Below are 11,915 nucleotides of genomic sequence, written 5' to 3' on the forward strand. Positions count from 1 at the left end.
GACCTATTATTTCACACGTCCGTTGTGTACCGGAATGGCGCTGGTCCGTGGTTTAGACACAGCTAGTCTCCCGGCATACCGATTGCATCAGCAGCGACAATGGTTGCAGAGATTTACAAGTAGTTAATTGATATATTACCAGCGTTCACGTTCCGAACCCCAGAATAGGTACTTTACTCGGCCAAACACAAGTGATGGTGATAGCCAGAGATTTTGCCAAATTTTTGTCGATAATGATTGAATGGAGGTAACTCACGGATTAATAGATTCGCCATTAAAACATTTTATTTCTTCGGTGGAGTCTATCGGCCTGGCTGATTTCTATGACCGGTTGGTTTGTCCTCAAATCATTAGAGAAACATTTTGAACAGAAGATATTAAATTGATCGGTAGTACATATCTAACTGTCACTGACTATAACTGCTCTAACATCAAAAGTAGAGGACCCCCACGTTCTTCCGAATACATGTATGCTTTTGTCCGCCAACAACAGGACCAACGATTGCTTTTTATAATGCGTTACCTAGGCAGTGAGTCTATAATCACAATATGGCCTGGTCGCTGAGCAAATAAATTTATCTCACAGGACGAACTTCCCCAGAGAGTGAGAATCAGAGAAGTAGGCATACACGCTATGAAAGAATACAGTGAACCTACACAAGTTTTCTCGAATTGCGATATACGTGTGTTTGGACCCTAAAAGCTCAGCTGAAGGGATTTTATCCGTATTGAGTTACGCTTTTCCTCAACTAACAACTTGCTGAGCAGCACGTGCGACCTGGTAACCGTAACACCCGGTTAATTGTCGAGCTGGTTGCCTGATAACCATCAAATACTCAAACAGCGGGATGATCCTAACGAAGGTGAATCAACTAGGAGGAAATAGGCCTTCCGACCTCTTTCCAAAGATGAATTAACTTTGGTAAACCCTATAGTGCCGCTATGTACAGCTTAGCAAAAAAAAACAGAGTACCACGTCGTAATATTTTACGAATTTCATTTTGTATCTCACACCAAGAAAGTCGCTCTGTTTCAATATAGGTAAGGTTGTACGGGTATGCCGGAGGTTTGGTCTGTAACGCTCAGCAAACATTTCCTAAATAACAAGATAAACGGCACTTATTAAGGTTATTTATGGTTCTCTATTTAGTTCTACCTCAAATCTAACTCAAAATCATCGACGCGGTAATCCATGTGACCATCGAATAAAGCAGCATTCTTTGAATAAATGTGGTGCACTACTCATAGAGTTGCTGAAAATTTTCCGACAGCTCACGACCGATTTCTCCCTTCTTGGGGCTCATCAGGCAGGGGCGGCGCCCATCAAACTTATGGTCTACTGAACCCAAATCAAACGAAGTTGGCGAAATAGACTCATTTGCATAAGATTTTGGTTTTGAGTGGAGACTCACCTGGAACCCAACTAGATCTCCCGTTTATGACGTTCTTGAACAACTGAATGTGATGCTTAAGAACATCATAAACGAGAAACGCAGCTGGATTCTCGTCAAGACAAAACTGGTGTGCAAACGAGTGTATTCTGCTGAGGCCGCATGTTTTTTTGTTTCTCCAGGAGTAGCTTCCTAAGTGGAGTTTGATGAAGTTTGATGTACGTTACTCAGCTCATCTCACATATAAGACTACTGTAAAGATGGCTTGCACAAATCCTAACCCCATGGTGATTCAGAGAATCTTTTTCACCAAAATCAATAAGTGTTGCATAAACAGTCTGTAATAGTTCACTATAACACGACAAACACTGGAACTACCAAGCAGCTTTGAGGAGGAGTATGTCTAACTTCCATTGCAGTAAAAGTACGATTACATGGTTCATTGCTTGCAATTGACTTCCATTGTTCGCTTATGTCAGAATAGATAAGAAACCGCTAGTTTGCTCTACTTAGCCCGTCTTGTTTGGCCGTTCAAACATGCAGGCTTTTTGTGATTTCTTTACAGGTCGTCAGGTTCTTGGTAGTCCTTATGATAAAGCAATGTTGGTCCACTCGTTGATGCAAAAGTGGATTTCCGCATATGGGAATCAACAAATAGATCTGGTGCGAGCGTCTGGTGTGGACTTTCCAAAAACCATTCCTACGGATTGACTAATCGGTATGATTAGATGCAACGAAAGTCTGCCGTCGTACATTTTCCGACAAATAAAATAAGCCAGAGCATGCTTGGTCTCAGTAACTCATGACCAAGTTTGTACGTTTGTGTGTATGTGTGTGTGTAGAGCTCACGTGTTCCGGCACGAGATACGAAGTTATTCACGATAGTTTTGGAACGTTGCATGCTTCAACCCGTTTGTACCACATGATATTTGTTATCCAAAATGATTTTTTTCTGGTTCGTGAGGCGTTATCTGATTAAAGTCCAAGTATGGGTTATAGGATTGAACCCCACCAACATCAATCGCATTTGGACTGTCCTCTGCTTGCACTAGGGTAAGCATTTCGACCCAGTGTTTAGTGAGCAAGTAGGTGGGTCACGTTGTTAGCGTGTACTACATCTATTTTATGCCGGGCCATGCAAATATGCGACAGTTGATATGTAGAGAAAAATACTAGGACAAGAGTCTTAAAGCATCAAAACGGAAATTTAATTATGACAGGACTTTAAATAAACACATCAAGGAGAACCCAGATGTCTTATATTCATGATAGATCGTCTTTGGATCTCCGTTCGAATGATCAATAAGGACGGGACAAATCAAATGAACAGCAACCTGACGTAAAGGCATGCAAAATCCATGTTCAAGTGCAACCGCTTTTGGATACACTTTTGATGGTGTATGCCGTGCACATTCAAACTACCCCACCAGAAAAGACTGAAACTTGATACGGTTCACTACAACGCCATGTTAAGACTGACTGCCAGAACGTCCGCAGCTAAGAGTGCATGGTTCGATGATTGCCTAACCAGTGTACTACTATGCTGAGAGAACATCTTAAACATATCTATATTCATTAATAATTGGGATATTCTACAACCAACGTGAAAACAACTTCGTGAAATGTATCAATAACATGTAGAAGAAAAAAGTCAGGACTGATTAAATCTACGTCAGACGTTTCTCAGTGTATCACTCATATCATCTACTGAAAACTCATTTTCCAGGTTTCCGCCCTGAGGAATTTCACAACTCTATCGGTCGGAACGACGTGAGTTAGCCTTACGGAGGCGTCACCCCTGCTTCAAATCATTTGGCCTCATACGAGTTGCTGAAACTATGGCGCCCACTATGACGGGGAAGGTTTCAAAATGGGATTCCTTATCGTGGAATATCGGTGTTTTTGGAATTCTACCGGATACCATCGGAAGCAACACTGGGGTAGTGATAATAGTTTATCTGCAGTGAAACATGCTGAGGTCAAGGATGACTATCCTGGATGTAAGTTGAGGGGTTAAAAAACCAGATGGCTGCTAAAGTCCGATTAGGCTTCCGTCGTGGGTGGAGCGTTTTAGGATTAGAACAGTTATGCACACGCAGACGCACACTTTATCGACCTGCGTTGTTGCCGAAGGCATACATGGTGACCTACTTTGTTGCACGACAGATTATTTAACCTCTAAACTAAGCATGACACCCAAGTTTTTTATCGATCCAGGTCCCTCAGAACACTTTGCGGAGATGAGTTTTGTAGTCGAATCGACAAAAATTGATAGCCTCAGGTTGATGTGCCATGGATTGCCAGAAAATTTGACACAACATTCACCTCAACACGTGTCATATTAGAACAGATTTTTTGCGGGGCTAGTGTTACCTGGACGTTCATCCATATAACTCCGTTAGGACTGGTTAATGATTTTGCCCATCTTCTGTAACTTTCTTAGTGGTATCAGAGGGGATGTTGAGCCGTTGTTTACTAGTGGAATGAATCTTGACCGAAATTCCACCAAATGACCTGGAGCACAATGTTCCAACTCAATCAAAAGTTCACCTTGTTGTAAAACAGCATCACCTTCGCCTTCCTGAAGGTGCACTTGTCTGAAGTTACTCAGAAGTGATTACAATAAATCACTCTTACCTTTCTTGCTTTTGAATTAGATAAGAAATCTAAGCATCACGGAGTCATTAGTTCAGGTTTTACCACATGAGTCGATCTTCAAGGAGGACTTATTGGAATGTAAGATGCGGTTGATTCTGAACACTGTCCTTGTCTGTGTAGTGATGCACTGAGACTGATTACTTCTTTCTTTGTAAGGAGATTTTCAAGTGTGATGTAACATGTGCTGTGCAGGTTCTGACAAGACAGTGATGTACTGATGAGCGTAGAACTAATCCAACCACGTCACAGATGCAAATGAATTATTCGTGTACAACAAATTGTGCAAGCAAGAAAACTTTTCAGCTTTTAGTGACAAGAGGCCTCAGAGTGGTGTATCCTAAAAAGAAAACTTTTCAGCTTTTAGTGACAAGAGGCTTCAGACGGAGTTGATGAAATAATCGTTTAGGATCATTCGGTTAGCTTATTTTTTTATGCAATTATACTTGTACGTTGAAGCAGAAAATCGAACAATTGACTTCAGGAATTTCAACGAATCGATGCTGCTCAGGAGAAAAAGTGTATCAGACTGCTTCATAAGACAGAGAGTATTCGGTTTCCTGGTGCAAATTTTTTGTTAGATGATGATAAGCCACACAACTGGGACTTTAGTGAGACAGGGTGGAATTAGTACAATATACCATGACTTTGTGGCTTTGCCCCATGCGAAGACAAATACATTTCTACGTACAGTCCACTTTCAGCCAGTATTTCTTTGTGGATCAGGCAGTGGGTAGCGCGGGATTTTCACACAGGCTGGTGCTGCTGACCACTTAACCTGGTTATATTGGGTTGATAAAATGTCTTACGTACATCCTTCTGCATCCAACATCAATCGGAGCCGACATTGTACTATTACAGGCGCTCCGGCACAATAACAAGATGTTCAGGCTTTGCCGGTTCACCTGGTAAATTAGCTACCAGTGAAGAACAAACGGCGAGTTTATCAAACGGTGACTGACGTGGACGGAGCCTATTTGGTGTCGAACATTACTCAGTATGTAATAGTGGTAAACGCCATACGTCGGGACAACAAACTCTAAGATGAAGTCCATTGTATCCGTTTCAGATTTTCCGTGCAACTTAGTTTGGTATAACAAGCACCATCAGTACTGTACTAGTATTGTCCCAATACTATTGACGACGAAGGGCAAATAGCCACTCTGAGCATATGGCAATGAGAGCTTAGGGATATGTGCACGACTGGAAAAAATGAGCCTGGGTTCTTCAGTTACATGGATACGTATGAAGGCCGGACACCATTTTAAACCAAAACTTGATGCGACCATTTTGCAACACATTCAAGTGAGGGACATCATAAACCGTAGTTTCATCTAGGTGTCCTGTTAACATCATCCTAATTTATAGAATAATGTTGCATTCCACAAACGGTAGAATCCTTGATAGATAGTATTATTTCAAACAAGCCCTTAGCATCTATTAAGAAGAAGATTCATTGCGGCACTATTGAAAGAAGGCTACGTGAGAGCCCTATCAGTTGGTTGGAGGAAACTGGCAACTAACGTGGCCCGCTAACCACCAACCAGAAGTCACTATCTGATCCATCATTGGTAATGATCAAGTATCAGCAGAAGTCTGTGAAGATTGTGGACCTCAAACTAAGTAGTATACTGATATGAGAAGCTTATAGACCAAATGGGGATACGTAGACAGTGCTTTGGCGAATCAGTTGCTGACACATTTAACGTAGCCCTAGACAGACAACGAACCACAATCAACAAACCAAGTGTCACGTGACCGAAAGAAGGCCAAAGTCATATCGAATTGGTTACCCAGAAGAAATTACATTACAGAAATAACTGTACCAAACTTCTTGAAATAATCGAAATTTTTTCATGAACTATTACTCCTGTTCCTTACGCAAACTTAAAAGAAAATAGAAAATTCTGTAAATGGAGGTTGTGTTTGGTTGAAACCCAGACATAAAGGACGACATCAGTATCGCTGAGATCACCATGTGTGGTAAGAATGCCTGAATAACCAGGCTGACAGAAATGCACAGTATCGACCGTCGTCCGGAATTAATGGAGCATTTACTGAGTTATCTTAGTAAACACATATGTGCACTTGAGCAGCGAACGCAGAAATCTGAACTGTAGAGTATACGGGACCAGCCATGTCAGAATCGTACAGCACATCTAGCACACAACCTGCGGATAGTGTTCAAGGAGAATAGCGATGGGAATCCTGTTGGCTACATTATGTGGTAGTCTTATGTCAACCGAGGGGGACTCACTCTGATAGACAAAAGCAGTCTGACAAATACCAGCAAACGAGACACAACGAAAAATTTCGTCACAAAGCCGCGACAATAATGACCTACCGAGCATCCTTGGGATGATGAACAAGACCTGAAGTTCGTTGTTGCGTCTGACTTTCTCCTGAAACACCCTGCTTTTTCACACGCATCGGTTCGGCAACATGTTGAAGTTGTGCACTGATTTCGTCCAGTCCTACAGCCTGAGTAGAAGCTTGTATAGCATCTTCTGGTATGGCTTTAGAGATCTGAATTCCACGAATAGGTTGAGTAGGGACCTTCTGATCAAGCACAGAACGAAGCTTGTGGATATCACGCTCTCTAGCACTGACAGTCAGCTTTGATTGATGAAGTTCAGCTTCAAGCCAACTAATCCTTTCAGTGCATACACGAACATCTTGCTTTAATCGGTTGATAACTGCAATCAACTCGGTCACCTCGTATGTTTTCCCATCAATTATCACAGTTTGAGAATGTTGATGACGATGGTCTGAACCTGCCTGTGGTTCTACGAATCCAAAAGACACATGAGGATTTAAGCTACTATAAGTTTGTTGATCGTCCATAGGATGTCCGATGGAAGTTTCTTCCAGAAGAATAGAATTGTGCTTCACCGGCTCATGAGGGGTGCAAGCCGAATCGAACAACGTACCGCTTCCTTCCATAGGGGGTTCTGATATCATTGCAGCCTTCGGAAGATTGCTAAACTTAGTTGAACGCAGGATATATGGGTTCGGATGGTAGTATTTCCGGCTGAAGCGAGTTGATTGACGATGAGTTCGGCAACGTGCTGTTGTGCTCGATGACCCTCCAAATTTTTCGTAATTTGGAATTTCCAATCCTAGTTCCGAAAACACACTCGAGTCGTCTAGACTCACGGAATTCGATGCTCTGAATACTGTAGAACTGGCTTCACTTTTACGATGGTGTTTGTGATTGGGCATAAAACTGCCAGAACTTGAATTGTCCTTGCCAAGGCAAGGTTAACTTGAGGCCGACTATTTCACTGTTGAAGTTTGTGGTATGTCAGAAATTGTTGGACAACGTAGTTCCACTCGAAATCAGCAATCGAAACGAAAATATCGGGAACTGAGTTTGAGCCAAACCACGCTGTAGAACCCCACTTTCTTTTGGTCACTTTCACAGAATACTCCAAGTATGAATTTGTGGTTGCTTAGGTGGGGGTAGATGTTCAAGTTTTCCGACAAATTCGACGGCAATTTCCAGAGGACCAATGGTCATTGGGCAATGAGACCACAAGCAATGCCTCCAAGAGGCATTATTCCCATTGGTGAAAGCAAACTGTTACCTGATTGGTTCATAAATCGGGTGACATCTTTCGCTGCTCGCGTGATTGCTGGCACGCTGGCCATAAGATTTGACGACCTCTTCTGCGGGTTCGACAGCACACACAAACTCATTCGTCTCTGCGTTTTGTGTGCCGCGTATGTTTGCTGATCGCAAGACAATTATGAATGCACCATTTTGAGTACCAAACCCACTACAGCATCACGACACGATGGCATTCATCCACTATAACGAGATCAAAGCTAGGTTCAGCGCTTAAGCGCCGTAGTGCGCTACGCGACAATGGTAACTGCCGATGAGCGTGGGACTGACAGGAATGTCGCCAACACATCGCGATTGGTGATTGGCTGTGTTTACCTGAACCCATAGACGAAGCAACCAATCCGGACTGAAAAATGTAACATGTTGCAGGATAGCCTCTGATAGCGACGCAGACAGTCAATCGGTGATTGGCATGTGCTGCTAGTCAAAAGGAACAAGCAACCTTTTCTCTGGTAAACAGATACCAATAAATCACGGAACATTTTACTCAACTAATGGTGGTACGCATAGTTTTCTATGGAAAATGACAGTCAGCAGGGTTGATATCTTGATGAGCTCGGGAACGAAAAACCCTCTGGTCAAGACTATCTAGAACGACATCCCAAAATGCATTTCTAGCAAAGTACTGAGAGTTTGTCGGTGATCAAGTTTTGTCTACGTTTTTCAAACGTTGGCTGAATCAATATCACCCATAGTGATTTATTCATTTCCAGAAAGAAAGAGCCGTTGTGTGTGAAGTTGATATTGTTTTTTTTATTTACTTTGGTTTGTGGCCTAAGTAACTTTCTCTATTTCGTCCGCAGAACTAAGGCAGTCATGTTTAACGTATCATATACCAGCATTAATGTGATATCCGTCTGAAATATTGTCTTTGGTTCGGAACGCTACTTTATTTCTCTTAACTCCTTGGATAAGCTATTAGTTTCAATAGTAGGAAATGTGAAGTGACAACTTCAAAACGTACAATTTTTCCATGATACTAGACAATTTTTCTCCTCGAATCACACCGTCTTGGGAGGTACATGCTCTCAGCCCTACTGCTCAAAATACTAGTGCATGGCTGGATACGAATAGGAAAGACAAACAGATGATATTTTACTAGATCATAAAGCAAAAAAAACAAAAAGTTTAATGTAGATCTTGGTGGGTTCTGGAAAAACTAAATTGAAGAAGTGGTTCTGTCTTTACCACTGTCTTTACCATTAAATGGGGCCAGACAATTGGAACAAATTACAATTTAATTAACACTTTCAATTTGTCCATTCTGAGTGGCGTGTCTGTTTGAGGGTTTTTTCATTTGGGGAAGTTTGTGTCTCGGTGGATAAGAAAGTTCTCGCATTGCTTAGAGTCTCGGTATTCGACGACAACACTATGTTAAACACAAGGTGGAATACCAAGATCAATAAGCTTGTACTTTGCAAGCACTCTGAGAATAACAGTTACTGAAACTAATCAGAAAGAAATTTTCCAACCATTCCCCATTAGTCGGTTGATTTTACGAATTAGTGAACAGCTGGTTAGATAAGTGATCACAACGACTGCGAGGTATTTTTTGCAGCCTGAGATCTTCGTCACCGAGTGAGGTGACTGCCTTGGGGATAGTCAGCAAATATGCACGTGCGAAGTGTAGTATACGTGCGACGTTAGTTTTGTTGCCGATTGGTTCTCGATTTCACCGCATAATCTACTTTTCCTGAGTTCCATTTGTAACTGACGCTTCACATACGTGTCAACTCGAATAACAGTGAAAACCGGCCTATTCGTCTAGATCCAGGAATAAGACCCATATCCTCAGCAGGATTATCGAACTTCAGTGCATGGTACCACCAGCTGGAATGGCGCAAGTGAAAAAAATTTATACTATAACATTGTCCGGGACGTCATTCTCAGATAGTTGAGGAGAGGGTTGGACTCTACGTCGTTAGCAAAACGAACTGGGAAGCATTCTACTCGAAAACTTTATTACACTTCTGTGCAATTAAGGGCATCGCTCACTGCATTCCGTGCGAGTCAGTAGATGCTTACAAGGGTCCAATTTGGTAAATTTGATGCCCCCGTATCCACAGATAGCATTTTGAATGCAGCAGAGATAGGAATGAACAGTTTTCCGACTGGACCTATCCTAATATTCAAACCAATCTTAACATCTGTAAAAATACTAAAGCCTGGAATTCGCTTTGAGCCAGATCTTGACTAGACGTAGTACACTACTTATAAGATTGTGGACAACTCCTCGACAGCCCACGACCGGTTTTACCCTTTTTAGGACTCATCAGGTAGGCGCCGTCGCCAAGTTTCCATTAATCTTGTGTTCTAATTGCACGAAGTCAATTTATACACTCACCTGCTTACTAATTTGGTTTTGATAACATGAAAGAGGGATTTTGCCGGGTTCCAGGTGAGTCTCTTATCAAAACCAATCGGATGTGAGAATGATATTAGAATCCATATCTTGACCAGATCGGATCAGTATATCTGTTTTATCTGCAGTGATCAGGTGGCTATATGAATTGGTCACCTAGTAGTTCATAAGCAGTTTCACAGTTAATTGAAATTCACCAGATTTCGAACTAGTGGCCATAAGCTTTCTCTAAATGTTAGGAAGATGGAACCCTTAATCAAAGGGTCACCTCTGTCATTTAGGTTTCGAAGATAATTAATGCGTTCGTGAGGCTGAAATTTCTGGGATCCAATCACCTTTTTTGGTTTGATTGTGCCATTGTCAAGTCGACAGAGCCACCAGTGTAAAGCTTCTCCGCTAAGGACTGGATTCTTCATGGACCTATATATCTCCCGAACCACAGTACTTACTAGTCCACATCAGGAAATGAGAGTACAAATGCTCCTAGACGTATCGTCTGAGATCCCGAGGACCGGGATTAAACGGGATTAAACGGAAATACTCTGGTATTGTAACTCTCAGTTAGGACAGTTTTATCGCTGAATGACACCTAAATACCGTATGTAAACGTGAGTAACTTTTGTCGACACCTCTCACTGCACTAGAAAGACGCCTTCATACAGACAGAAACACCATATTTACAGACAACAATATTGACTTGTTTGACAGTCAAGAAGGTAGCAGCCATGATCGTCTTTCCCCTCCAATATTAAGAGTTTGGCAAGTAGGGTGTAGTAGTATTATTTATAGGGAAAGTGGACCGCAATACTGTTGGAATTACTTCCCTTGATGGTTGCACTGCTCTTCGTGATGCGAACAATTTATGAACCCGTCACATTCATACTCTTAACTTCTTCTCTCTTCTATGGTACTCCTTCTGAACAGTCGCCTTGTCCGATTGCATTCTCATGATAATTTCTTCTCTCTTCCGCCTTTGGAATTAGACATCTGCTCTAAACATCTGCATTCAAATTGCAGATTGTCAATCATGGATGCTCAAGACTGTACACCTCTGACTCACGTTCATCTCCACGTCATCTCGCGTAGAACGAGACGTCCTTTTTTCTCTCTTGGTTATTGTTTTTTCACTTGTCGACTGTGCACACCGACCTGGATGTTGTTCGGGTCATCATGACTATTCAAGTGCAATGTAGCTGTGGGTCTATCGACGTGAATGAGAGATATCAGTGCTCAACTCTCTTCTCTACCGTGAATCAGCAGAGTGCCAATTTACGACCGCTGGTCGATGCTTTGATTATGGAATGGAAAAAGGCTGAACGAGTATCTGGTCTGAGCCACCGCGCCAAACCGTGTTGGGGTTAAGCGGCTTTTAGCAATGAATTCGCGAAACATCTAACATGTTATTAGAAATCCTCTGCGGTGTTGCACGAATGTCAGTATTTGCTACTTGTAAAGCATAAAAGATTGGAAACAAAACTGCAGGAGATTTTGTGAAGGATTGCCAGAGAGAGCCACTACTATGCAGTACACTCGGTAGAAAAAGTTTGCACAAAGAGGTTACTTCAGTCAAGTGAAGAATATGAGGGCCTTCTCTGGTAATTGAGCTAGACCACTGGACGGGGACAGATGTTGAGCTTAGGGCTTAGAAACTCATCGGTGATGGATTTGATAAGCTCAGGGGAATGAAGAGTAGTCTTAGGATGCTACAGAACGTAATTTATATGTATATTTATATATGTATATATGAATATATATATACATATATATGTATACATATCCATACATATATATATATATACATATATATATATATATATGTTAAGCTTTAGCTTTATATGTATATGTATTTATATATGTATGTATGTATGTATGTATGTAT

At 41.7% G+C, this 11,915-nt stretch overlaps 2 protein-coding genes across 2 annotated transcripts in view; one reads left to right on the plus strand and one right to left on the minus strand.

Moving 5' to 3' along the window:
* T265_02459 (hypothetical protein) overlaps positions 1-7,874 on the minus strand; it is a gene marked incomplete at both ends in the record, with an annotated part of 117,398 nt that extends 109,524 nt beyond the window's left edge. Inside the window, one exon of the mRNA XM_009166708.1 lies at positions 6,391-7,874. The remainder of the gene's footprint in view (positions 1-6,390) is intronic.
* Positions 1-11,915, plus strand: part of T265_02458 (hypothetical protein) — a gene marked incomplete at both ends in the record, with an annotated part of 85,309 nt that overhangs the window by 24,580 nt on the left and 48,814 nt on the right. The window lies entirely within an intron of this gene.

This window comes from Opisthorchis viverrini, assembly GCF_000715545.1.
Source record: "Opisthorchis viverrini unplaced genomic scaffold opera_v5_30, whole genome shotgun sequence".
Taxonomy (NCBI): Eukaryota; Metazoa; Platyhelminthes; class Trematoda; order Opisthorchiida; family Opisthorchiidae; genus Opisthorchis; species Opisthorchis viverrini.